Genomic DNA, 24,633 nt, shown 5'->3' with positions numbered 1-24,633 from the left:
TGACACTCTAAAAACAGAAATAAATGTTTTGGCCTTTATTTAGATTACAATCGCTCACTTTAGTTTTTTTGAAAACAAAATAACCTCCAAAATATAGTTATATATTATTAAGTTGATGGCAGAGTCATATAGCGGCACCTACATAAAGCTGAGTGACTCACTCATTCAAGACTTTGGATCAAAATAAGTAAGTACCAACATTCTTTCTGATAGTCTAAAATAAAGAAATGTTTTGGTTATCCTGACCTGGACACCATGTACAGTATTATAACAGCCCATTATTGGCAATTAGCAGGACAATACACTTTTACCAACACATCTCTGTATTTTAATACTTTGTGGATGGGGCTTCCCGAGTGGCGCAGTGCAAAATGCATTGCTACAGTTGCAGGTTCGGAGACCCATGAGGTGGCTTTTGGTTTTAATTTAGAATCCTCCAATCTATATGTAGTTATTGGCGGAGAGTCACGTCATATCAGGGTGATTTTTTTTCCACAATTAGACAGGTATTTTCCTTTCCATGGTAGCAAGATCTATTTTTGCCAACTTTCTATAAAAAGTTATAGTAGTGAGATCATTTCTTTCTGTCGGAGTATGTATACCAAGTGTGTCCACATCCCAGTCAGACTATTTTATTGGTAAACTACATGGTAACCTCTTGAAACTCCCCATCCCGGATCCGGGATCGTGACTAAAGCCTCAGGCTCATTAGCATAACGCAACGTTAACGATTTCTGAAAATCGCAAATAAAATTAAAATAATGCGTTTGCTCTCAAGCGTAGCCTTTTCTTAACAACACTGTCATCTCAGATTTTCAAAATATGCTTTTGAACCATAGAAATGGACTAATTTGTGTAAGAGTATGCAAAGCTAGCATAGCATTTTGTGTAGCATGTAGCACGCAACATTTTCACAAAAGCCAGATAACCAAATAAATAAAATCATTTACCTTTGAAGAGCTTCTGATGTTTTCAATGAGGAGACTCTCAGTCACATGCCAAATGCGCAGTGTTTCCTGAAAGCGTCTGTGTGTAGGAGAAATCGTTCCGTTTTCTGCATTGCGCCTGGCTACTGAAACGAACCGAAAATGCAGTCACCTACAACGTAAAACTTTTTCCGGATTAACTACATAATATCGACCGAAACATGGCAAACGTTGTTTGGAATCAGTCCTCAAGGTGTTTTTTCACATATCTCTTCATTGACATGCAGTTCGTGGAAGCTTGTTTTCCTCTCTGTATTCCTTGGAAAAATACTGGCAGGTGACTTTTGCGCACCAATTTCGGCGCAGGACACCGGGCGGACACGTGGTAAATGTGGTCTCTTATGGTCAATCTTCCAATGATCTGCCTACAAATACGTCACAATGCTGCAGACACCTTGGGGAAACGACAGAGAGGGTTGATTCATTCCTCTTGCGTTCACAGCCATATAAGGAGATCATGACAAACAGAGCCTCAAAAATCCTTGTCATTTCCTGGATGCCATCTCATCTTGGTTTTGCCTGAAGCTCACGTTAAAGGGCACGCACAGAGAAGATCTCTGTATTTCTGGACACGTCAGAGTGTTTTCTTTCGAACAGTAGCAATTATATGCATAGTCGAGCATCTTTTTGTGACAAAATATCTTGTTTTAAACGGGAACGTTTTTCATCCAAAAATGAAATTGCGCCCCTAGAGTTATAGTAGTGAGATCATTTCTTTCTGTCGGAGTATGTATACCAAGTGTGTCCACATCCCAGTCAGACTATTTTATTGGTAAACTACATGGTAATGTAAAAGTTTAAAAAAAATTGTGATAAAATACGTAATATAGTAGTACACTTATCATAATATGGTTTTAATCCAGAGAGGTTAGCAAAATTATCTAGATCCTCTATGAAACCGTGGAGGGATTCTAATTGTGGTTTTAAAAGAAAACAACATGAATCATCAGCATACAATGACATCTTTGGTTTTTAAGCCACAGATTTCTAACCCCTTGATATTATTTTTGGATCAGATTTCTTTTTTTAACAGCTAACATTTCGATGGCAATAATAAATAGATATGCCGATAGTGGACAACTTTGGATTACTCCTCTTGGCAGTTTAATACTTTTTGAGAAGTAGCCATTATTTACTATTTTACACCTAGGTTGCTAAACATAACTTTAACACATTTTTATAAGATATTCTCCAATGTAAATATTACAGGCATTTATATATAAACTCCAGTCATACTTTATCAAAAGCCTTTTCAAAGTCTGCTATGAATACCAGACCTCGTTTCCCAGAATTTTCACATTGTTCTATTATTTCCAGTACTTGTCTTATAATATCGCCAATGTATCATCCATGTAGAAAAACTGGGATTAGGATTAATAAAATCCGACAATACCTTTTTTGGAATTTTATGAATTTTGCAAGAATTTTTGCATCACAACAAGGAAGTGTAAGAGGCCTCCAATTGTTTAAATGGACTGGATCTTTATATTTACCCCTTGATTCCTGTTTCAGTAATAGTGAAATCAGACCACCTTATTGAGTGTCTGATAATATAGCATTTATATAAGAGTGGTGAAAACATGTTAATAATGGTCCTCTGAGTATATCAACTGGTATGCCATCCAACCAACCCTGGAGTTTTCCCGGACTTAAACGCTTTAATTGCATCAAGAAGTTCCTCTTCTGTAATTTGACCTTCACAAGAGTCTTTCTTTACAGCTGTTTAATTGTAAATTATTAATAGAACTTCTTACGGCAAGCGGAACCCTTCGTCAATATTCCGCTGAAAAGGCAGAGCGTGAAATTTAGTGCAATACATCAAATTAAAGGGGCGGCAGGGAAGCCTAGTGGTTAGAGCATTGGACTAGTAACCGGAAGGTTGCAAGTTCAAACCCCAGAGCTGACAAGGTAAAAATCTGTCGTTCTGCCCCTGAACAGGCAGTTTAACCCACTGTTCCTAGGCCGTCATCGAAAATAAGAATTTGTTCTTAACTGCCTAGTTAAATAAAGGTACAATTTTTTAAAAAAGAAATAAAAAATAAACTTCTTGTTAATCTACCCATCGTGTCTGATTTCAAAAAGGCTTTATAGCGAAAGCACACCATATGATTATGTTAGGTCAGAGCCTAGTCACAAAAACACACACAGCCATTTTCCAGCCAAAGAGAGGAGTCACAAAAAGCAGAAATAGAGAAAATTAATCACTAACCTTCGATCTTCATCAGATGGCACTCATAGGACTTCATGTAAATCTCAGTTTACATTGCCGCTTTATGTTCAGTAATGTTGTGCCTCGAAAACATCCAGCAAATTTTCAGAGAGCCACATCAATTTCCAGAAATACTCATTAAACTTTGATAAAAGATACAACTATTATGCACAGAATTATAGATATACTTAATGCAACCTCTGTGTCAGATTTCAAAAAAGCTTTACGGAAAAAGCAAACCATGCAATATGCTTAGTATGGCGCACAGACACAAAAACAAACCATGCAGATACCCGCCATGTTGTGGAGTCAGAAATAGCATTATAAATATATGTGATGATCTTCATCAGAATGCACTCCCAGGAATCCCAGTTCCACAATAAATGTTTGTTTTGTTCGATAAAGTCCATTTATGTCAAAATACCTCCTTTTGTTAGCGTTTTTGGTTAAACAAATTCAAAATCACAAGGCGCGGGCAAGTCCAGGCGAAAGTTTTAAAAAGTTATATTACAGTTCGTAGAAACATGTCAACATGAAACATGTCAAACAATGTATAGAATCAATCTTTAGGACGGTTTTAACATAAATCTTCAATAATGTTCCAACTGGAAAATTCCTTTGTCTGCAGAATTGCAATGGAACGCAGGTCGCTCTCACGTGTGCGCACGTGCGGTGTGATGGGTACAGGGGAAATTTGAGTCATGTAGTGGCCTAAACCTACCTACCTCTGTTACAGTGAGCTGTGTGAATGGAATATGAATAACAGTCATCCAATAGGCTATAACAGAAAAGGCCATGTTCATAAAAAAGGAATTGTCCTCCCTCATCTTAAATGGCACCGACCGCCACTGTTGTCGACATTTATAAAGTTTGAATAGAAAATAGATTTGACAATTGCCTGCTCCAATGCATTTAACAATTTTGCGTCTATAAAAACAGCTGGAAGTAATGACGTCACACCTATAAAAAACGACAGTGTCGGGGAAAAAGGTGGTTGAAGTGTTTCCATGACCCAGTTAGGCAAATTGAGCATTATTAAATTGGCAAAAGCTTGTATGCCCTCCCACCTATGTTTCATGTCTCAGGTCGCCCACAAAAACCAGCAAGGATAGAATGCAAATTGAGTACTCACAAACTCACGCTTTTTCCAATACCCTTTTTACACTATCGTGCCAACACTTCTATAACCAGTCTCACTGTCTGTATTGTAGCTAGAGCAAAGCACATCTTCCTATGTACGGTAGCTACAGTAGCTAGAGCAAAGCACAACTTCATATGCTGTTGTTCATCTCCCTTCTAATAATACATTAAAGTGCTATATTCATGACAGTTCCCTTTCTCTTGTACTTTCTCTGAGGTACTCCATAGCTTTCTATTGGCTTGTTCATTAATATGTTTTCTTCTCTCACGGTAATCCCACACATTTCCCTTCAGCTGTGTAATTGTGTTGGGGGGGATTAAAGTGTGAAAAACCAGCGGCCCAAATTTAGTGTCGAAGTCCTTCACTAATCGTGACGCGCTTCACCGCTCTCGAGATATTGCTTCAAATAGGCGACTTAGCGGTGTAATTTGACGAAATGTACCCTCTAACTGTCACTGCTAGGCCTAATTCTTTTCTTGTGCTGACTGATACACCATTGCCATATTTCCCTTTTGGTTTGAAGGGGACCCAGGAAATGTGAATGTCCATGAAATATGGGAATTATGGAGTTTGACAACAAGAACTTCTGACAGATTTTTCTGTCCTGCTTTGTTTTTCATTGTACTCATTGAAGTGTCACGAGTGAGACAGGATTAAGGAGGAGTGGTAGAAACTACGCAGGAGAATAATTACATTTAAGAGCCTTGAGATGTTTGGCAATAAAATCTGCATCCTAACCAGATGGGAGTATGCATATATCAAGAGAGCTAGCTGAAATACTGCCAATTAGGCTAATGCCTAATGCGTAGTAATGTGCACAGAGTGATTTGAATGAGCAGTCAGGTGCAGTGTCTCTCTAGTGTTATGGGTGTTTCCTTTAAGTCTCCATTCCTGAAGGTTGCCAGGTGTAGTTACCCCGATACGCTGATCCTTGGTCACTTTAGCATTTTACCCACTAATGGTTAAGGTTAGGATTGGGGGAGGGGAAGGTGATCCTAAGGGAAACATCACCCTCCTACAGCTGTGCCATGACCCTGCTCAGGGAGACAAATGTGAGTGTCTTCCCACAGGTGAAACCTGTTTTTCAAGGGAGGTATTTGTGCTATGCCTGGAGACTAGATGGCCTACAGCTGGGTTCTTGTTTTGATGTGCGTGTGTGAGAGAGGATCTGTGTAAGCCTAAATCTGTTTCTCTGCTCCCACTGGGTGGGTGTGTGTGGTTGGTTGGGCCAAACACACCTAAAGCTTTTCTCAACTCTTATTTGTTTTGTGTTGTATAAAGCTTTACACTTATTCTCTGCGTAACATTAGGGACTCTAACCTAACGCATTGGTAAATCTAAGCGCAGGCGGTAGCACTGTAGGTTCAGGGGTGTGTCAAATCAACTCTAATTCCAATGTTAGTCCATTATAGTTTGTTAAATGGCTTACAGAAACTAAATAACAAAATGTAGAACTAACTTAAACCCATTTGCAGTCCACATGAAGTAATTGCATGGCTTCAATATTATTCACAATGATTTAGGGGCTAGGCTCACTGTAAATTGCATTATGGCTGAGCATGGACATGCCAAACCTTGTCAATAAGCAAGATTAAATACGTTTTTTTTAAAAAGGGAGAAGAACAAAAACTTTCTAAACAAATGAAACCACTTCTTTTAAATGGGCTATGTCACACTTACAGGCACCATCATTTCCCCCCATGGGCATATAAAATTAAAACAATGCAAACTATGGAGGATTTTACGCACATCCAAAATGGTACCTGCATGGCTAAAATAATGTGCCCCTGCCTACAATAGATTGATTAAAAGGGAATGTCAGCTCACTGTTTCATATTTTTAATAAAGCTTTGATGGTTTTTAAGATTTATTTCCAAGCAGTCTCAAGAGCCAAACCCTTTATTGACGGTCTTGACTACTTCGCGATTGCTTTGGGCAGACACAAAAAATAAATAATTGAGAGGTGGGGAGGCTATCCTTGGGAATAAACGTTAGTTTATGTTTCTAAAAATAAAGAATACAGGCACGAAAAACAATACCCGACTCTTGTTCCATGTGTATATGGACAGTGTGGATAGGCTGCGTTTCCGCTTTCAAAATTCATGCCATAACTAACTTCGTTACCGCTAAAACCAGCTTTTGGTTGGTCTTAAATATCCCAGTTAGCACTGCCTGAAATGAGCAGGACACACCTCAAATATTTCCACCCAGCCCATCTGAGCGCAAGCGAGCTGATATAAAAACAGGTAAATTTCCAAACCTGGCGTTATGGCTGGAAAATGCCAATGCACCAGTTTTGTGCATGTGACCTGTTGGCCACAAAAAGGGGAAGCTAGTATTGTGTGGCCACCTCTCACACAATACTGTTTAGTAGTGTTATTTTTTTAGTTTAAAAAAAAACAATTAATTGACCAATGTCTGTTAAATTATTTGAATTCCATTTCATGATTTTCTGTGAGCTAGATGCACACATTGCTGAGTATTTCTAGAGATAAATCGGATCAAGCCCAAACTGTGCAACGTAGTAGGGAGTTGTAGTTTCCAACAGGCCAATATTCTACATCGTTTAGCTCAGAAAATGTGGTAGAGGCTGCGGAGGCTGCAGCTCTATAGAGATGAGATGACTTGGAATAAAATAATAATAAAGTCATCAAATAAAACAAAATGTAATATACTAAGGATGCACGATATATCGGTGAACATATCGGAATCGGTATGTCTAGTTTAATGCCGATGTACAAAACCGATGCCAAAGCTGATGTGCATACCTATATAATGAAGGTACATGACGTAATAACCCTACTTGAAATTTTGCGCTGTACATTCAACACAGCATTTCTTAACTAGCCCACAATGTCTGCTGTGTGGATCGAGCAGTCAACAAGTCAAGCAGTCATTTGAAAGAGTAAGAACATTTCAGCGAGACAACTCAAAAGGCAAAATCCATTAAAGCCAAGATGATGGAATTCACTGCCCTAGACCGTTCTTCTGTCGTGGGGGACGTTGGCTTTAGCCGACTGGTCGAGCACCGGATAACACTACCAATGTTTTCCGATGTTGCCCTACCGGAGTTGCACAGTAATGGCGTCACTGCTATTAGCTTCACGACATGCATACTATAGAATGCTGTTTGGGTCTTTGCGTGTCAGTAGCACTGTCAAAGCTGTATAAAAAAACTATGGATACAAGCAAACACCGGCCACGAACGATGTGTTTACAATACTGCGTTGGTAATAAAGCATCATTTGTTCGACCGCAACTTCTGGGGTAGCTATCTTTAGCTTGGCACCTAGCTAGCACCAATACAACCAGCCTGAAAACAATGACCAGTAGAAACTGCAGTCATTTTCATTATTGTTAGCAATGAATTAGGAATCCTTGTGAGGAAGTATTTGCGAGGTTGCCACTTGTTGTTCGCCTATTGAAATTGTAACCTTTTATTTAACTAGGCAAGTCAGTTAAGAACAAATTCTTATTTACAATGACGGCCTACCCAGGCCAAACCTGGACGACGCTGGGCCAATTGTGCGCCGCCCTGTGGGACTCCCAATCACGTCCGGATGTGATGCAGCCTGGATTCAAACCATGGACTGTAGTGACGCCATTTGCACTGAGATGCAGTGCCTTAGACCACTCTATGTGTGTGTGTGTGTGTGTGTGTGTGTGTTAATTATTTAAGTGTACTGGAATGCTTAAAAGGCCTTTTTTGGCGAGGAAAATAGCTGATATCGGTATACGCCCCAAAAAATTATATCGGTGCATCACTATAATATACACAACAACTGAAATATTTTAGTAAAGTAATATTAATAAATTATGATTAATAAGTGATAAGCCGTAATGGATAGTCAGTACCATCATGGGACTTTTTATTAATTGTTTTATTCTGTGTTACAGCATTCAACCCACAAAATGCATAGTGCATTTAATGTTAAAAAATATTATTGAAAACGTAATCGAACTGAAACCGAACCTTCTTCTCTGTGACAATACCAGGAATATGGTTCCTATGCGTTCTCAGACCTGTGTTGCCATAGTGACATTTCAGGAACAGCCCACTACACTCGTTCCTTTCTAACCCCCCCAAACACCCCTTTCTAACCCCCCCCCCCACACACACACACACACACAAGCCCCATCACCACATACACAAACACAACTACTGTACTTGGCTATTGTCATACATTTTGATTACCTGTTATGAAATAATAATGAGGCAAGTAAACAAAAGCAAGACCTGCACAATGTGTAATTCTCTTCCCAACCATATTTCTGAATGTGTAAAAATGAAACAGCGTGCAGCCATTTTGCGCTTCATAACCCAGTTTTGTCTTATGAAGGTTTGTTGAAATTACACTTTTATTGCAGTTTACTGTATTCATATTAGCAGGTTGCAAATGGTACCATCTCAACTAACTGCTTTTCAGAAGTGTAATTGTATATCAATTAGCGGATGCTTTTATCTAAAGTGACTCAGTCAGGTGTGCATACATTTTACACATGGGTGGCCCCGGGATTGAAACCCACAAACCTGTCGTTACAAGCGCCATGATCTACCAACTGAGCCATACAGGACCATAAAGTGTGTTTTTACCCAATAACCACCCAATCAGGTTCTTATCATGCTAATGTGTCCATGTTTTCCGTGTACCTACCAGAATGGGGAGGACTTCCTGGTTCGGACCCTCCACGTGGAGTACTGTGACGGGGGCATCTTGGACCTGGATGATCTGCTTACTGACCTGGTGGAGGACCGAGACAAGGTAAGAGCCGATGATGTTAACATTAATATACATCGTGAAAATATTGACCTCTGGTGGAGCCTGTGTCTGACCTAGACTCTGATCTTTGGTCAGTTATGTGTTTTCCCCACTAATGGTTAAGGTTATGAGTGTGGAAGAGGAAGTTGATCCTAGATCTGTACCTAGGGTACACTTCACCCCGGAGCAGGTGAGCAGAGTAGTACAACTCAGTGCCTGGTATTAACACAACACACATGTAACCTCTCACAGACTGGGTTGGAGAAAGTGGTCATATCTCTCATTGCCTAAACACCTTTATCATGATTACCTCCCCTCTTTCAGTATAAGTGTCATAAAGGGATGACAGCAAGACGCAGAAATGAGTTACTGGCTTTCAAACAGAGGCAAACAAGCCGTACCATGTGCGTACATACAGTAATTTGTAAACTATGAAGTAGTATGTGCTGCCAACTCTGTGGACTTGCTTATCTGGTCTGTCTGACAGTGGTTGGTTGGTTTATGATGGATTGCATCATACATCTCACTGAGAGGCAGGGTTTAGTTATTACCACTTAGTGTTTTGCAGTTAATCTTGTTCATGCTTTTTTTCTTTTTCACTCTGAAACAACTGAACCATGAGGAAAGGGAAGTTCCTCAGATAGGGATCAATGTTTTGGTGTGAGAATCAGAGGATGGGCAAGCATTGTTAGTGTATCATGCCTTTCCTGTGTGGTCTCCTTCACCTGCTGTGTACGCTCGAACGTACCCACCCACACAAACTGCTCCACTTTCTAGGAAGAAAGAAAATAGATATGGTTTTACATTTCCTCCTAATTTGGCATTATGCATTACTAAGATGTGCTAATAACTGCTTGTAATCCATTTTCATAAAGCGGGATGCAGAACAGAATGATAAATTACTAACACTTACTCAGCAAGAACAGAATACCAAATGGAATACTCATGTTAATTCGGTGGCGGTGCTGTGTTCTGCAATAACAATTTATGTTTAAAACTTACTGGGCGAGTGTAACGCACTGTACTTGTCCTGTGCCTCCAGGATTGAATATGAAAGTATAATTAGTTGTGAATATTGAAGGGACAAGGGGGTGCCTTAGATGCCTGAACTCGGTCGCTAACTTAAAAAAAAAAAACTTCTCTTTCTTTTGTTATATGCTCTGTGGTAATTTTTATCGAGATATTAGTTTTAAGTTCTATTAGTTGTATGTAGGGGATGCACATGGTCTTCAACGTCCAACGAAATGCTTACTTGCAGGTTCCTTCTCGACAATGCAACAACAATAAAATATAAGAACACTAACATAAAGTAAATGTAAAAGAAAGGTAGGGGAATTGTGTTGAATCGTTGTTTTTACAAGGCCTTGTTTATGAGTGAGAGGAGGGTTGAGCGATATTACGGCATAGCCCGAATGTCGGTAAAAGCTTGGATGGCCTACTATAACGTTCCCCTCATGTCCATGCAATCTTATTCAGTATGATCTAAAAAGACACGACTGATCCGAGATCAGCAATCCTACTCTGATAAACCTTATGTAATTAAGCTTGATTACGTATTATGTCTTTCTGTGACTGGATGTGTCCCAAATTGCACCCTATTTCCTATAAAGTGCAGTACTATTTACAAGCCATCAGACTGCTGAACACCTGAACTGACCATCTGTCTGATTCTCTGCATCTTAGCACGTTCACTCACTCATGCAAACAAGCGCGCAGACGTACGCACACATGAACACAGAGTATACAAAATATTATGAACATCTTTCTAATATTGAGTTGCACCCCCTTTTGCCCTCAGACTCTACAAGGTGTCAAAAGCGTTCCACAGGGATGATGGCCCACCATGACTCCAATACTTCCCACAGTTGTGTCAAGTTGAGCATGAAAAACCCAGCAGCGTTGCAGTTCTTGACACTCAAACTGGTGCGCCTGGCACCTACTACCATGCTGCGTTCAAAGGCCCTTAAATCTTTTGTCTTGCACATTCACTCTCTGAATGGCACACATACACAATTCATGTCTCAATGCTTAACATTTTTTTTTTTACCCGTCTCCTCCCCTTCAAATACACGGATTTGAAGTGGATTTAACAAGTGTCATCAATAAGGGATTAAAGCGTTCACCTCGGGCAATCGAAGTCATGGAAATTGCAGGTGTTCCTAGTGTTTTGTACACTCAGTAGCAGTACATTCATGCTACACACACACACACATCACAACTTGCTGCTACCACACCTGTTACATGGCTCAATTGATCCCCTGCCCTACCCAATACACTTGTAAATATTGGACTAAACATTTACTGCCATTTACTTTGTTCGTATTCTTACATTCTTATTATTATTGCTTTTACATTGTCGAGAAGGGACCTGCAAGTAAGCATTTCGTTGAACGATGTATATCATGCATATCCTGTACATATGACTAATAAAACTTGAAAGTACTTTTGACAAAAACCCTATGGGCCCTGGTCAAAAGTAATGCTCTACAAAGGAATAGAGTGCCATTTGGAACGCAGGCTATGTCAATGGTTTATTATTACTCCTGTCTGTGATGAAAAAAGTTATCTTTATCGCTTTTGTCCTCTCATTCCCAGCAGCACTCCCCTCTCCATCAATGATCTATGAGGCGCCCATCGCGAGATCGTCCATCGCACAGTATGTGTGCCGCGTCAGCCACGGATGTTAATGGTAGATAATCGTCGTCTATTTGTCTGCTAGCGTAGCGACTAGCGAGCCCTTTACACCCTTTACTATCCTACCTGTGGAGCCGTGGGCTAGGAGGTTAGCATAGTGCTGTATGTGTGTAGCGTAGCTCCTGCTCCACTGGTGGTTGATGAGGGGCAGGAGTGATTCGATTACAATACACACACACGCCAGGGGCTCCATTAACCTCCAAGTCAGGAACACCGGCCACAAGTCTCGTCATGAATATTCAGGCCTTCCTGATGAATAATGAGGGGAATGTAGAAAGATGGGAGGGAGGAGGGAGGCTGTATCTGTATATGTGGCCCCCCTGAGCACCAAGGGGCTTGGGCGAGGCCACAGAGGAGAGGAGGGAGCTACCTGCGCAGTCATTTAAATACTTACAGCTTTACCACCCATCCAACAATGTTCCACAACAGTTTATCTCAGTGACCTATAGTAACAGAAGCAGGGCCCAGGAGGCAGATGGTGGTATAGGCTTGGTGTTATCCATAAAGAATAACATTATATATTCATTCTATTAAATCATCAAATGTTATTTGTCACATGCACCGAATACAACAGTGAAATGCTTACTTACAAGCCCTTGTCCAACAATGCATTTTTAAGAAAAATATGTGTAAAGTAAAAAGTAACAAATAAAAATAACAAATAAATAAAGAGCAGCAGTAAAATAAAAATAGCAAGGCTATGGGGGCACCAGTTAGTCGAGGTAATTGAGGTAATATGTATGTTGAGTTACAGTGACTATGCATAGATAATAAACAGAGAAGAGCAGAAGCGTGGAGTGGGGGGGGGGGGGGGGGGGCAATGCAAATAGTCTGAGTAGCCATTTGATTAGCTGTTCAGGAGTCTTATGGCTTGGGGGTAGAAGTTGTTGAGAAGCCTTTTGAACCTAGACTTGGCGCTCTGGTACCGATTGCCGTGCGGTAGCAGAGGGAACCGTCTATGACTAGGGTGGCTGGAGTCTTTGACAATTTTTAGGGCATTCCTCTGACATTGCCTGGTATAGAGGTCCTGGATGGCAGGAAGCTTAGCCCCGGTGATGTACTGGGCCGTATGCACTACCCTTGCGGTCGGAGGCCGAGCAGTTGCCATACCAGGCAGTGATGCAACGAGTCAGGATGCTCTTGATGGTGCAGTTGTAGAACTTTTTGGAGATCTGAGGATCTGAGGCCAAATCTTTTCAGTCTCCTGAGGAGGAATAGGTTTTGTCTTGCGCTCTTCACTACTGTCTTAGTGTGTTTGGACCATGATAGTTTGTTGGTGATGTGGACACCAAGGAACTTGAAGCTCTCAACCTGCTCCACTACAGCCACGTCGATGAGAATGGGGGCGTGCTTGGACCTCTTCCTGTAGTCCACAATAATTTCCTTTTGTTTTGATCACATGGAGGGAGAGGTTGTTGTCCTGGCACCCCACGGCCAGGTCTCTGACCTCCTCCCTATATGCTGTCTCGTTGTTGTTGGTTATCAGGCCTACCACTGTTGTCAACGGCAAACTTAATGATGGTGTTGGAGTCGTGCCTGGCCATGCAGTCATGAGTGAACAGGGATTACAGGAGGGGACTGAGCACGCACCCCTTAGGGGCCCCTGTGTTGAGGATCAGGATGGTGAATGTGTTGTTACCTCCCCTTACCAAGTCCAGGATCCAGTCAAGTCCAGGATCCAGTTGCAGAGCTTGGTGTTTAGTCCCAGGGTCCTTAGCTTATTGATGAGCTTTGAGGGCACTATGGTGTTGAACGCTGAGCTGTAGTCAATGAATAGCATTCTCACATAGATGTTCCTTTTGTCCAGGTGGGAAAGGGCAGTGTTGAGTTGAATAGAGATTACATCATCTGTGGATCTGTTGGTGCAGTAGCAAATTGGAGTGGGTCTAGGGTTTCTGGGATAATGATGTTGATGTGGGGCATGACCAGCCTTTTCAAAGCACTTCATGGCTACAGACGTGAGTGCAATGGGTCAGTAGTCATTTAGGCAGGTTACCTTAGTGTTCTTGGGCACAGGGACTATGATTGTCTGCTTGAAACATGTTGGTATTACAGACTCGGACAGGGAGAGTTTGAAAATGTCAGTGAAGACACTTGCTAGTTGGTCAGCGCGTGCTCGGAGTACACGTCCTGGTAATCCGTCTGGCACTGCGGCCTTGTGAATGTTGACCTGTTTAAAGGTCTCACTCACATTGGCTATGGAGAGCGTGATCACACAGTCTTCCAGAACAGCTGATGTTCTCATGCATGTTTCAGTGTTACTTGCCTCGACGCGAGGATAGAAGTAATTTAGCTCATCTGGTAGGCCCGTGTCACTGGGCAGCTCGTGGCTGTGCTTACCTTTTGTAGTCTGTAATAGTTAGCAAGCCCTGTCACATCTGACGAGCGTCAGAGACGGCCGATCTTAGTTCTGTATTGATGCTTTGCCTGTTTGATGGTTTGTCATAGAGCATGGCGGGATTTCTTTTAAGCTTCCGGGATTTCTTTTAAGTCCCGCTCCTTGAAAGCTCTACCCTTTAGCTCAGTGTGAATGTTGCCTGTTATCCATGACTTCTGATTGTGGTATGTACGTACAGTCACTGTGGGAACGACGTCATCAATGCACTTATTGATGAAGCCGGTGACTGATGTGGTGTACTCCTCAATGCCATCGGAAAAATCCCAGAACATATGCCAGTCCTGTGCTTGCAAAACAGTCCCGAAGCATAGCATCTGCTTCATCTGACCACTTCTTTATTGACGAGTCACTAGTGCTTCCTGCTTCCCTTCCAAATGGAAGGGCGAGGGAGAGCTTTGTACCCATCTCTGTGTGTGTGTCGGAAAGGTGTTCTGGAGTTTATTTATTTATTTTCTCTCCCCTCTGCTTGTACATTTAACATGCTGGTAGAAATGAGGTAAAACGGATTTAAGTTTCCCTGCATTTAAGTCCCTAGCCACTAGGAGCGCCACATCTGGATGAGCGTTTTCCTGTTTGCTCATTTGAGTGCGGTCTTTTTGCCAGCATCGGTTTGTGGTCGTAAATATACAGCTACGACAAATATAGATGAAAACTCTCTTTGTATAAATAGTGTGGCCTACAGCTAATCATGAGATGTTCTACCTCAGGTTAGCAAAACCCGGAGACTTCCATGGATATCATGCACCAGTTGTTGTTTACAAATATACATATTGGGGTGGCAGGGTAGCCTAGTGGTTAGAGCGTTGGACTAGTAACCAAAAGGTTGCAAGTTCAAATCCCCAAGGTACAAATCTGTCGTTCTGCTCCTGAACAGGCAGTTAAACCACTGTTCCTAGGCCATCATCAAAAATACAAATTTGTTCTTAACTGACTTGCCTAGTAAAAATAAAAAAATATACCAACGCAACCCCTTGTCTTTCCAGAGGCCGCTGTTCTTTCCTGTTGATACAGTGTATAACCCGCCAACTGTATACTATTTTCGTCGTCGTTTTGCCACGACTCAGTGAAACATAAGATATTACAGATTTTAATGTCCTGTTGGTAGGATATATGTGCTTGTAGTTCGTCTATTTTATTATCCGATGATTGTACGTTGGTTAATGGGACTGATGGTAAAAACAAATGACCCACTCGCCGACCGGATACTTACAAGGCACCCCAACCTTCGTTCTCAATATTTCTGTCTCCTTCTCCTGCAAATGACAAGGATGAGGGCCTTGTCGGGTGTCTGGAGTAAATCCCTCTCGTCCAGCTCGTTTAAGAAAAAAAATGGTATTTCAAAACGAGGCGAATAATCGCACTCCTGTTTTCTAGAAGCTATTTTCGGTCATAAGAGACCGTGGCAGAAACATTATGTACAAAAGAAGTTACAAATAACGCAAAAAATACACACAATGGCACAAATGGTTAGGAGACCGTAAAATGGCAACCATTCTCTCCGGCTCCATCTGATCAATCATGGCTGGACTTGATAGTGGGGGGGCATCCAGGTTAGTATGACGTGATCACTGCCACTGGTTAGTCATTTGAAAATATGTTCTTGTGTTGCTCACTGTATCTTATATTTAGGGCTGGGCGATATGGCCTAAAAATCATATCTGGATTTTTATTTTATTTTTTACTTATGGGCGATTCACTATTTAAAATAAATTAATATATTTAAGAAAAATGTAATAAGCGTTGTTGTACAATTTTAAAGGTCACATACTGCATTTCTAACCATCAGTAATAATCAAATGAATTCAGGGCTTGAAATTTTTATTAATTTGATGAAAATAGCAATAATGTTGGCCAATAATCACTGATCTGGCTTTCAAGTTTATGAAAATGCCCTTTTTTGTGACTGACTTCTTGTAGCAGGCATTAGGCTTACAAAATGAACACAGGTCTCATCAACAATCTCTCAAGCCCACTTGCTAGTGATTACCCAGCTAATCTTTATATTTCAAGTTTAGCTAACTTGGATCTAAACTAAAAGTATGTGGACACCCCTTCAAATGAGTGGATTCAGCTATTTTAGCCACACCTGTTGCTGACAGGTGTATAAAATCAAGCACACAGCCATCCAATCTCCATATACAAACATTGGCAATAGAATGGCCCGTATTGAAGAGCTCAGTGACTTTCAACGTGGCACTGTCATAGAATGTCACCTTTCCAACAAGTTAGTTTGTCAGATTTCTGCCCTGCTAGAGCTGCCCCGCTCAACTGTAAGTGCTGTTATTAAGTGGAAACGTCTTGGAGCAACAATGGCTCAGCCACAAAGTGGTAGGCCACACAAGCTCACAGAATGGGACCGCCGAGTTCTGAACCACAGCTCGTAAAAAAAAAATGTCTGTCCTCGGTTGCAACATTAACTACCGAGTTCCAAACTGCCTCTGGAAGCAACGTCAAGCACAATAACTATTCGTCAGGAGCTTCATGAAATGGGTTTCCATGACCAAGCAGCCACACACAAGTCTAGGCTGGAGTGGTGTTAAACTCGCCGCCATTGAACTCTGGAGCAGTGGAAACTCGTTTTCTGTAGTGATAAATCACGCTTCACCATCTGGCAGCCAGACGGACGAATATGGGTTTGGCAGATTCCAGGAGAATTATACCTCCTCGACTGCATAGTGCCAACTGTAAAGTTTGGTTGTGGAGGAATAATTGTCTGGGGCTGTTTTTGATGTTTCAGGGTCCTTTATTCCAGTGAAGGGAAATCTTAATGCTAGGGCATACAGTGACATTCTAGATGGTTCTGTGTTTTCAAATTTGTGGCAACAGTTTGGAGAAGGCCCTTTCCTGTTTTAGCATGACAATGCTCTTGTGGCTGAATTGAAGCAAATCCCCGCAGCAATGTTCCAACATCTAGTGGAAAGCCTTCCCAGAAGAGTGGAGCCTGTTATAGCAGCAAATTGGGGACCAACTCTATATTGGGGACCAACTCTATATTTGTGCCCATGATTTTGGAATGAGATGTTCGAAGAGCAGGTGTAGTGTATTTGCTAGCTAACAAGGTTGAATTGTTATGAACACATCCGTAGCAAGTTGAAACCCCTTGTCAGACTGGAAGATGTGATCTCTCAACTTTGTTTGGGGTGGGGGAGGGGCTTGGTGTGTGTGCAAACCATAGAGGAACCTCTTGCTAAAATTGGTCCAAAATAAGGCCAATGCGGTTCTTTGGCCTTATTTTGGACTTAAGCTTGTCGCCTGCCTTTTCGCCTTTGGGACAACGACTCCCATTGTTAGGGCGGCGATGTACGTCTCGTCATTATGTACAGATCTCTGGTGTAAATGGGAAGGTGCACAGGGGCGAAGGAGACGAGAACAAGCGGACAAGGCATTCGGGAATATCGTGCAAAATCATAAATTCAAATTAATCGCCCAGCCCTACTTATAGGTCTCACTTTTTTTTGTAGCACCCATATACACACGCACACCCACATCCTCTCTTGACAGAACCTTTTTGTGCTAATCAGAGCTCCAGCTCTCTACTCTCTCTGTGTGACTAATCCCCATAATCAGCCCTCCGTTCCTGATGAGTGCCCATGATGATGTGAAAATAGTCAGTCTCTCAATGTAAGGGGATATGCACCGCGTTAGCAGAACACAACCAGAAAGCCTCTCTACTCCTCGTAATAACTGGTGGCAGCACTTTACCTCTCCCAGACAGTCATTTACCCAGGTAGACCTGTCATTCACTGCATTCAACCACCAGAAAGGCTACATTATCACAGCAATTAGCCTACTCCCTCAGTCTCGGCCTCTCCATATTGAAGTCCTGTCATAATCATTGAGGATTGGGATAGTGCCTCATTCAGATGGGACTAGATGGCAGCATATGTTTTCTGTAGGCCATAAGTCTATAGACACTTAGGAAGTCTATCATTTTGCTGGTAATAAGTAGGATTTAGTAAGTGCACTATGCTTTATGTTGCTGTACTATATTAGCAATTTGTATTGATGGACCTAACAGAAATGGCTTGAAGTTCTGTGTGCATTCATGCATACATGTGGTGTACTCGCTGTGTGTGTGTGTGTGTGTGTGTGTACACTCACTGTCTTTCCCTTCTCGTGTCAACCACTGTAACTAAACCCAGGGAGCATAGCCATCCTCATAAACGGACTGTCACTCCTTATTACACATACACACCCACAACACCAAACGCGGCCAAATGAAATTTTTGATAAAAAAACAACTAAATGATTAAATCCATCTCGACCAATTTGCCTTTTTTAATTGCTGTGTACAAGTTATCAATGGCCCCAGCCCCATTTACACTGTGGTACCCTATTTCCTATTTAGTGCACTACTTTTGACCAGGGCCCATACCATAAGGCTCTGGTCATTAGTAGTGCACTTTATAAAAAATAGGGTGCCATTTGGGATGTGGGCTTTGTAAATGGTGGTGTGGATGTCTCGACCGAGGTCATTCTTGCACATATCAATGGTAAAGCATTGGTGTCGTTCATACGTGATCATATGTATGGGCTCATCCATGTCTGCGTCCCAAATGGCACCATATTGCTTATTTAGTGCACGCATTTTGACCATGGCCTATAGGCCACTGGTCATTTGTAATGTGCTATTTCGGGAATGGGGAGCAATTTGGGATGCAGTCGGTGTAGATGTGAATGTTGGTTTAGGTTTGGAATGGATCTGATGAAGGGAATGAGGAATGGATCTCATTTGGAATTGTGGTAAAAACTCAGGAAATGGAGAAGGATATAGCCTATGTATTATTCCAATGATAATCATTCGGATGCGTCGCTCTCAGTCCTATGAAAAGCTTATTGACAAACCCATTTCAACGAAAGCTAAAGCTTCTCCGATTCCATGAAAAGTATAGATCTGTGAGTCACAGAAAAAGTTAATTGAATGAAGACTGATTTCAGGAAATAGGCACCATGCAAGACTTGTTGATTAGCCAGTGACGTTGGCTACATTGGGCTTTGTGAGTCGTTCAATCCATTCAGTTTGCACAGATGGCAGTATTTGACTGGCATCTGATGAGTAATATTTTCTGCACATGAAAAAATAAGTAGTGATGAATATGAGCTCAAATTAAACCAGTATCACAATCCAGACATGTCCGTAACCATTCATTGTAATTCAATTGGGATTTATTAGTGTTTATCTGAAATTCCAGGCTTTTGAGATGTCTTGGTCTTTAATTTTTTTTATTTGTTTCATATTGTTAGAGCCCACCACCTAAAGTATTTCCTATCAAAGATAACAAATGTATTAATTTAGCCTCCAGTCTGGTTCTTCCCCTACTGTGGAAACCTTTGACGGCAGTGGGGGGAAAATGTACGAACATTTGCATTGTGAAATGGCTAACACTATGTTTTTTTGTTTTGTTTTTATCAGGGTCATGAAAATCCTAGAAAAGTAATGAGTTTTAAAATGGTGTTCTTGAAAAGGATCAAATCCTAGATGTTTTGGAAAAGTAATGGAAATTAATTTCATAATTTCTGTTAATGTAATTTATTTAGGCACAGTTTAAAAATATATATTTTATCATTCAAATAAAAATCCACATATCAGCCAGGATCGGAATTCAACTTTAGCGCGTCAAGCACGTTTGCTCGAATGACCTGAATATGTGCGAAATGTGTGGGCTGCTGCTCACGGAGAGAGAGACAGTTGGACATTGCAGCAGCAGGTAACGTAAACTCACCCCATTCAGTACAAATGTGCGCAACCGCAACATTCAAACGAGGCAACAAAGAAAACTAATGGGACTGTAGCGACTGTTTTTGACGTCAAAATCGGGGGTGTGAACTAGGTTTCTATTCAAGCTTTGATCGACATGGTAATGGCTCTATAGTATTGGAGAAAAGTTGAAAAAACTGACCCTCCGTTACATCTTGACGTGTCATGTCGTAATGTACAGCACGCATAAAGCAACTATTTATGTCTTACAATCTCTCTCCATCAGGTGTAGCACTTCTATCATCCGTTAAAAACAAGAAATGGACAGTGACGGGGGTAAGGGGGATACCTTGTCATTTTTCTGTTGTCATCATTGCATGCGATCATAATTCTCAAAGCCGCTGTTTACTTCTAAGATCACTTTAGCACCGCCCTAAAAACCGATTAAAATTCGACATAAACCTTCAAATAGCTATGTAATGACACTATAAAGAGTTTATATAATGTGTTTTTATTTATATTTTAGAGGCGATAAGGTGATAAGTTGGACAGATCCAGTGAAAAAAAGCAATTTTCCCACAGGACATCTCTCCTTCTCACTATCACGCATTAGTCCCAACGGGGCTCATTAGCCCAAAGGGGCTCATTTCCTGCTTGAATTATGCAGAAACGGGCAACGTTTAGGTCATGTAATTGATTATTTGGAAAGGGGAGAAATTGTGCTTTACAATGGTATTGACATTATAGTTGATCTGGAAGTATTACGTTTTTGGGGCGCAAAAATAAGGGCAATTGTATGGACCAAGGCGATGTACGAGTTTACGTTAGGCATAGCTTATAAGAATTGGTATGAGTACAGACTTACTAGGTACCCTGTAGTTAACTGTTTAGCTATTATAAACATGTAGGCTATTAATGTTTTCTTCATGTCATGTCCCAAAAACCGTATCACCGACACTTGTGAATAAGGCCCTTCATAGTCGATATTCTATTTTGAACAATTCATATGATTCACTCAAACTATTCACTAGTTGGTATTCGGTTCAATCACATTGAAATGAATCAAAAGAATAATTAGTGAATTGTGAATATTTCATATTAGGAAAAAATATTACATGTTGCCTTTCTGTTCGATTATGTGGCTTCAAAAATCGCGATGAGGACATCCAACGTGTGGGACATTGCAGGCTGACGAGCATCTATTGGGTTGCAAAGTAAACACTTAAGATCAGTTTGACTGAAATAGAAAATGTGCATTTCATTTAAAAAACTAGTGGTCTTGCTTCAGCTGAATAAAAAGATGTGCAGCCTGCCATAGCCATTTGATATATTGAATGGGTGAATTATTTCACAAGGCATTTAACGTATTTGGTTGGAATGTTACATGGTTTTACATCAAGGGTGGTGCCCCATCCTCCCAGGAGAGCGAGTGCATGTGCAGGCTTTTATCCCTGTCCCCCTCTAACAAACCACCATGTCCAATCAATTGAATTTATCACAGTTGGACTCCAGTCCAGTTGTAGAAACATCAAGGATGATCAATGCACCTGAGCTCAATTTCGAGTCTCATAGCAAAGGGTCTGAATACTTATGTAAATAAGGTATTTCTGTTTTTTTTTTTATACATTTGCACATTTGTTTTTGCTTCGTCATTATGCGTCATTGTGTATAGATTGAGAATAAACGTTTATTTAATCCATTTTGGAATAAGGCTGTAAAGTAAGAACATTTGGAAAAAGTCAAGGGTTTGAATACTTTCCTAATGCACTGTAATGTACCCTGCTGCGTGTTCCCGCCGCACCCAGCCTCCCAGCTAATCGCTCAAATGATCTTTAAATCAAACATGTCTATGTGAGACCGGTGAGTGTGAAGGTGTGTGCGTGCTCTGTGCAGCACGTGGACCCGAGCAATGGGTTGTGGGGTTAACTGGAGGAGGGAGCAAAAGGCACGGGGCGAAATCCTTTACCGTGTTCCCGCCGAAATTAAGCGTCTGAAACTGCACCTGCGTCCTCTCTGATGGGTCATTGACACTGTCATCATTTATTTGTATCATCCGTCGCTATCAATTTACACCAGGCGCTACCCACCCGTACGAATTAATTGATTGTCTTAATAAATGGACATCTTGATTAGACGGTGGTGCATCTGAATAGCCCACTTGAGTTGTTGTTGTGACTTTCCATAAGCCTGACATGTGACAGGTAATACCATACACTTCACAAAATGTAGGAAAATCATGGATTTACATGAAAGTCTTGCCAATACCCTTCAACAACTGAAAAATAACCATATCTCACCATTTCTAACCGTGAATTTTCTATATGCTCTTCTGTCATACATTTATTATTATTAATATTATTTTTAAATATATGTTCTATTTTCATGTTTGAAGTCTAAACATTACCAACCACCATCCAGGGTACAAAATGGCACTCTATTCAATATAGTGCATTTCCTTTGGACAGAAAGTACTTCGCAAATAGGGTGCCATTTCAGATTTATAACCACAGTCTTAGCCATCAGAATTCATAATTCTGTCTTGGAGATTCTAGAAGGCTCTATAAGATTTGAAATTTCTAGCCAGAGCTGAGAGGGTTAGATCACCATGGCAACAGTAAGTATGGTGAAGCCAGTAGGCTAAATGTACTGCACATGACTGTATTATGATATGAATGGACAGAGCTGTTATTGAGCCTTGGGTCAACACTGTAAGGAATGATGATATTAGCAGGGTTGACGACCAGAGGCTACAGGGAATCTAGTGGCTCAACTATAAGCCTTTATTACATCTGCTATTTGTGACACCTTATGAGTGGTGGCAGAAACAGACTGGCCAAAGGGCAGTCCAGGCAAATGCCAGATGGGCTGGTCCATCTTTAGCCCAGTGGGCCGGGCTAAAAATGGGGTCTCGAGGAAAATAATGGACCGGTATGGGTAATGCATGTTAGAAATCCCTGGGCCGATTTCTAGTCCCTGTCTGTCCTTAAGTTGTGGTATGAAAGAAGACCTGTTGAAAACACAATTGCCGGAACAGCTGACTTGTTCTGTACTGTTAGTAATAAGCAATATTCTGTGGAGCATCAGTGAGATTTTTTTTTACTTCACTATATTTGGGTCCCAAACACTCACTAGTATTATATTGCTGTGAGCTTGACAGAGCAGACACCCACTCACTACTGCAGAGGTAGTTGGCTAGTCCAAGGCATTATTAAATGAGTATAGGAGGAGGTGTGCCTATTAAGAGATGGTTTAGTTTCTATTAAATCACTAAGCGTGTGCCGGTGGTAATTCATTCATTAATTAAGGAAAGGAAACTTCCTTAATTAAAGAAAAATTAGGAGAGATTAACAAAAGTGGACTTGATTGACATTAAACAATGAAGTGAAATAAAATAACAGAGATGATGTTATATAGAGAGAAGAGAACAAGTGAGTGTGTGAATGGAAGAGAGCGCAACAAGATCTCCACATGTGCATGGTTGCTCCAGCATGCCAGTTTCCAGGTTAATCACTCCTACCAATTTCTCTCCCTGACCCTCGGGGTGTGAACGTGGAAAAGGAAGGATGAGGGAGAGGGGTGATTGCGGGGAGCAGCTGGCCTTACGTTCGCCACAGGGTAAAAATAACCCGATTTTATTAGCTTCTCACAAGGACTTTTGGGAGGAGGTGGATGGTGGAAAAGGGGAGTTGAGAAAAAAACAGTGTGACCATTAGTGATGTGTTTGCACTGTTGGGGTGATAAATTCATATTTTTTTACAATTTTGTATGTGACTCTGTGTTGTGTCACATCTGAGAAATATATGAAGCCTCAGGGCCCCCTCCCCATCTTTCTCTCCCCCCTCTTTCCTCCCTCCCATCATAAATTGACAAAGACACAGACGCATGCACACACATCCCTCCCGTTCTCCTGGGAACCACGTGATTTGTGAAGAGTTTACCCTGAGTGTTCATAAATAAAAAATAAGGCCTGTCACAACGCACAGCTAGCAAACAGTGCCTGTTTGCTTGTGGGCGTGTTTTGTGAATTAGAATCATCAGTCAGAAATGGAATGTGTGTGGGTGTCGTGGGCACACACCAGAGAGAGCACTCCGTCATCACGGTGGTTGATAGAAGAGATCAGGCATGGGAGAGGGAGGCTGCTTTTACACCTGGATAGATGGAAAGAGCAAGATGGATTGAGAGCGACGTCCTGGGCAGAGTAACTTATCAAATCAACGTTTATATGTCGCGTACAGAGATTAGCAGGTGTTAAAGCAGGTGCAGTAAAATGCTTGTGTGGCTAACTTCAGCGATGCGGTAAAATGTCTAACAGTACAATACTAATAAACAAATAATCCCCCCGAAAAAGGAAGAAAAAAGAAAAAAGAAACGACATTAAGAAATATCAGCGTGCAATGTCAGAGTCCGGAATATACATGTGGTGTGTATAGACAGTATGCACAATATATACTGTAAGTAGGGAAAAGCTATGTACAGCAGTAGTTGTATAAGATGAGCTACTGTATGTCGTTGAATACAGTATATACACTGGGTGTACAGAGAATTTAAGGACACCCTCCTAATATATATATATATTTTTGTCCTCAGAACAGCCTCAATTCATTGGTGCATGGATTCTACAAAGTGTCGAAAGCGTTCCACAGGCATGCTGGCCCATGTTGATTCTAATACTTCCCACAGTTGTATCATGTTGGCTGGATGTCTTTTGGGTGGTGGACCATTCTTGATACACACGGGAAACTGTTG

General features: G+C 41.2%; 1 protein-coding gene and 1 pseudogene across 1 annotated transcript in view; both read left to right on the top strand.

The window, feature by feature from the left end:
- The window catches only part of LOC135543093 (partitioning defective 3 homolog B-like), a 133,750-nt pseudogene that overhangs the window by 11,940 nt on the left and 97,177 nt on the right, over window positions 1-24,633 (top strand).
- Window positions 1-24,633, top strand: part of LOC135543620 (cysteine and tyrosine-rich protein 1-like) — a 387,961-nt gene that overhangs the window by 338,825 nt on the left and 24,503 nt on the right. The window lies entirely within an intron of this gene.

Source organism: Oncorhynchus masou, chromosome 7, assembly GCF_036934945.1.
Source record: "Oncorhynchus masou masou isolate Uvic2021 chromosome 7, UVic_Omas_1.1, whole genome shotgun sequence".
Lineage (NCBI taxonomy): Eukaryota > Metazoa > Chordata > Actinopteri > Salmoniformes > Salmonidae > Oncorhynchus > Oncorhynchus masou.
Note: the sequence above shows the minus strand (reverse complement) of the source record. Positions and strands in the feature narration are given on the sequence as shown.